Genomic DNA, 4,982 nt, shown 5'->3' with positions numbered 1-4,982 from the left:
TACCACACCTACATACAGTATGACTGGGAGTACTACCACATTAATTACGTTTATCCATCCTACTATTGACAGCTTGTGGTTGTACCAGCTCCCCAGTTTTTGTTTCACCATCCCTTTCACCTTCTCCCAGGCCACTTTTTCTGTTAGCTGCATGTCCCCCTCCATTCTCAATTTCTTTCATCAATCCATTAGACTTATCTAATGTTTAATAAATCTTCCCCATCTACATGTGCATGGCAATTACTGCGCAGTAGATTAACGCCACTCGCTGTTTCCTAGTACCAACAGATTCAGGTATTAGCCAATGGTGCTTTACAGTAATGTACCTGAACACACATGTAGATGATGAGCTGGGAGCAAATCTGCACATGCTGCACGTGGGTCAGCCCAGGCAGCAGGGGGCCACAACTGCTGCTCAGCTTAGCAGCAAGGCAGGAGCTGTCCCTGGCTCTGGGGCACCTCTTTCCTACTCAGAGCTGCCCTTGGAGCTGGGACCAGCTCATTCCTTAAGCCTGGAGCTCCACACTGCTTGCAGCTTCCCCCAGAGCTGGGAATAGCTCCTCCCCCACCCCCAGAGCCCAGGCCTAACCCCCATGCCCCCCAGTAGCTCAAAACTTCCCCCAGAGCCCCCTGCCAGCCTAAGGCTGAACCCTGTGCCCTCTGCCAGCCCAGGGCTGGCACCCAGAAAGCTGTGGCTGGAGCCTGGAGCTCCCCTTGGCCTTGCAGGGGGTGGAGCAGGGCAAGAGTGGCCCTCAGCTAGGCTGCTCCTCTCAGGCTTAATTTGCTTCCAACCTGGGTGCACGTATAGATGCATGCCCTGGTTCAGTTTAATGCACCTGAGTGTGCTGCACAGAAAATTCAGGCACATACACTGCACATCTAGACATGCCCACAACTCCTAAAACTGAGACATGATAGCATGGCCACTCCCATAAACATGCCAAAGGCATTGGTTTATTCTCAGAAGATGATGACCACAGAGCAGGGGGACCCAGAGGGCACTTCTAGGTTGTACTCGCAGGTGTCATAGGCAATGTAGATTAGTTCATGGTTGACAAATACAATCCCTTTTTATCCATGGTGAATAAGTGTGTGTTCCAGGATCCCTATCCAATCCTCAAAAGAGCTTTAGTTTGTCCTTGTAATAGTGCAGTCTGTTCCTTTAAGAGGGAACAGTCAGCTCTTTTGAGAGAGCCAGCTGCAAGGCATTTGGAAAGGCAGGGAGTGTCCTGCTAGGAGCTTTAAAAACTTCCCAGAAGGGTAAGCAAGAGAGGAGGAAGCAAGCTCTGAATTAAACTCTTGGCTATAAAAAGGGGGCCCAGCTGCTGTGCTGGGAGCCAAAACCAAAAGGCTTCTCCTCAAGTACTCAGACCAGGGCAGAAGGATTTTTGTTTTGTTTTGTTTGTTTGTTTCCTGGCTTGTTTGTTGCCTAAAGACTGAGTTACTTGAAAGAACTGGTGGAGGAGCTCTGCAGGAAGCAAAAGCCCATTTGCAGAACCAGCAGGCTAGGCAACCTGCACAATCCTGTACTTAGCTGTAAAAGACCTATACAGCACTAAGAGAGCTTCTTCGTATCATGTCAGAAAACAGTTTATTTCTTCTGGGAAAACAGTAGTGGAGGTTGGAAATAAAAATTAGGGACAGAATAAACCAGAGTAGAAGCAACAGACATTAAAAAAACCCCAAACAACTACCATTCTGAGCTATTCTTAAAATTATGGCATCTGTACCACATGTGACATAGGAAATACATCACTGTGCACTGTGAAGGTTTTAATAATAATTCCAGGTAACCTGCATAACTTACTTCATGACTTTGCCACTTGAGAGTTATGTAGGTCATCCCAAAACCATGCCAAGAAACCTCTCTACTGTAGCATTATACATTTTTTATTTATTAATATTGCAGACAGGTCTCTGCAGCTCAGCCAGGAAGATACAGGCAGAGCTGGAGGGAATCAGAAAAGGACAACACAAGTAAACAGGGAAAAAGCTGATGCTAGAAGAAAAATGGAAATGATTTCACATGTAGATAAATGCCTGCGAATATGTACAGGAAGTGAAATCCAAGAATGGAGAGAAATGACTAAAGTAACAAAAAGAGGAAATGCTAAGAATAACTGGATAAAATGAGGGAAAGCTAACCATAGGTTAACTATCTGGAAATATCGCCTATCTATTAAGCTACAAAGTACTTTTCCCTAGAGAGGTAGCATAAGCTCTATCACTTCCTTCATTTAAAACTGAAGTGGACAAAGAACGAGAAAATATAGTATAGGACAACAGTTCTCTACAGAGGAGTGTATGGGGTCACCCAATAAGCATTTTCCTGACATTAGATTATACAGATTTAATGAATCTTTCCCTTTTTATTTTTCACCCTTTGAAAATGCCAATGATACAAGTTGTATAAAACAGTAAGGGTCCTACTGACTCCTCAAAATTCTGCTGGTGTACAGACATGTTTTACCTGGTCTAGACATTTTTTCTATTTTTTTTCTTTTTCCAAAGCCCTGTTTTTTCTTGCTTCACTATGAATGGGAGCCAAGAGTATACTTGTGAGAGAGCAGCTGTTTTGAACTGGAACAGGCACACCTCTGCCAGAGAAATACAAAGAGCAGTTGGAGAGCCACTGACAGTTCAAAGTACCTTGCTTTCATTATGCCACACCTGCCGTCAACTCTGTTACATCTGTTAAATTCCCTTCAGAGAAATGTTGTTTTATGAGAAAAAATGAATAGCTCCCTTTTACTAGATGAAAACCAGTAAATGTATGAACTTGTTAAGACAATTATTAATATTAAACTAACATATACTATTTAATAGTAGCTTCTCTTGAGACCAAAGCAATGACAGGAGTTCCTATCATTGCAGAATCAGAATCTTGCATAATACTGGAAAAGCAGGACCACCTGATAAACTGTGGCAGCTTTCACAGGCTCTGTGAGCTTCTCTGGAATTCCTCTCATTCTGGTTAGTTATAGGAAAGTCAAATGAGAGCTGATTACAAGCCCATGCCTTATCCTACTTGATGTGCATTGGGAAGCTTATTGAGCAAAGAGACAGGCCATGCTGTAATCCCTTTAAGCATCCAGTAAAGTCAAGGGTAGGAAAATGTGATAAGGTCAAGATCTTTGTTTTTGTCCAACAGGCAGTGCATGAGAGGGCAAGGTGCAAAGATGGATTTAAAGGTCTCCTTTGCCTCACTTAATTCCTGGCCTCTGTTCACTGATGCTTCTTGGAGTTGGATTACAGGAACCCATCCAATGTTTGACCCAACTTTCGCTAGTCTGGAACAGCCAAAAGAAACATAAGTATAGCCCAGTCCTGGGAAAGCACAGGGCCATCTGGACCACAAATTCTCCTCTGTAGTCACATCCCCTGTCTCCACAGGGTTGTGGGCAAAGAGAGTCTATGGCATGTGAGAAAGTGGGATGTGTTCAGCTAGCTTAAGATGGTCATTTTTGTGTCTTTTAGACAAACCTTCACCAAAGAGAGGGAACTGGGAATTGCCCAACCTTTGCTCAGTGTTTAAAACCAAGTGCTGAGAATCAAGAGATGTAAGTGCAAACCTCCCCTGAGCCAGGGGGTTGTATAATCTAGATCTCTTGCTTTCTGGCAAGTGCCCTGGCCACTAATCTTTTGGGCAAACACATGTGAGGCTGCTCCTCCTATTTCACCTTCCAGAGGGTGAAATGGAATCACAGACTGTGTATAGCATTTACCTAGTCACACGTTCCCTTTGGGCATGTAAAGGGAAATAGGATCTAGCCCCTTTAATCCAAAACACACAAGCGTCACACAGAGCCACAATGCCTCTGTTCAAGTAAGGAGTTGCCTGAAAAATGGCATGCTGGTCTGGCCTTGCCCTGTAAGGTCTGTGAGGGTGATTTGCCTATAGATCACTCATTTTTATGAGATGTTGTCACAAACAAAAACAGGTCATTGCAATGGCAGCACACTGCACTATGACTTCATGACTCATTACAACTCCATTCAGTAATAAAGAAGCTCTCTTTTCTCCATCGAGGCTACTAGTGCTTCCAAATAGTCACAGAATACTAAGAATTAGCAAAAATTGCAAAATTTCTTTCATGAACCTTTACATTTGTCTTCCTTCTTACTAAAAAGTATGCTCTAGGTTGTATTGAAAAATAATCTATCCATAAAATCAATATAGGAATAATCTGATTATAATATTACATCGTGAATGCCATATAATGGTAAAGCACAATAAGCATATGACATCTAATGCCAGGCACTTAAGAAGGACCAATGTCCAGAAGTATTAATTCTCTGATTCTCTGAAATCAGCCAAGTGCCTAGCATTACAAACCTAAAGCAAGATTTGATTTATCTGTTCATATATTTTGCACCTTATTTTTTTAATCTCCAGAGAAGAAACCATATGTGTACAGTACTTATCCTACTCTGCATGCCAACCAGGTGGCCTTCTATGATCAGACCACTAAATCCTTAGATGCAGGGGTAGCAGTGGACATAGTCTTCCTGGACTTTCAGAAGGTCTTCGACACTGTCTCTCACCCTGTTCTCATTAAGAAACTGGAGGACTGTGGTGTCGACATCTATACAGTCAAATGGGTCGCCAACTGGCTGGAAGGTCACACCCAGAGAATGGTAGTGGCTGGGTCATTTTTGACCTGGAGGGATGTGGGCAGTGGGGTTCCTCAGGGCTCGGTCCTCCGGCCCGTACTGTTCAACATCTTCATCAGTGACTTGGATGACAGGGTAAATAGCACCCTGTTCAAATTTGCTCATGACAGTAAGATGTGGGGGGATGTGGGATCGCTAGAAGGAAGGAATAGGCTGCAATTGAACCTAGAAAGGTTACAAGGGTGGGCAGATGAAAATAGGATGGGATTCAACACCGACAAGTGCAAGGTAATGCACCTGGAGAGGACAACCAACACCTTACCTACAGGCTGAACTCCCTTCTTGTCAGTACAGAGGCACAAAAGGAT

Source organism: Crocodylus porosus, unplaced genomic scaffold (genome assembly GCF_001723895.1).
Source record: "Crocodylus porosus isolate Cpor-Errol unplaced genomic scaffold, CroPor_comp1, whole genome shotgun sequence".
Taxonomy (NCBI): Eukaryota; Metazoa; Chordata; order Crocodylia; family Crocodylidae; genus Crocodylus; species Crocodylus porosus.
Note: the sequence above shows the minus strand (reverse complement) of the source record.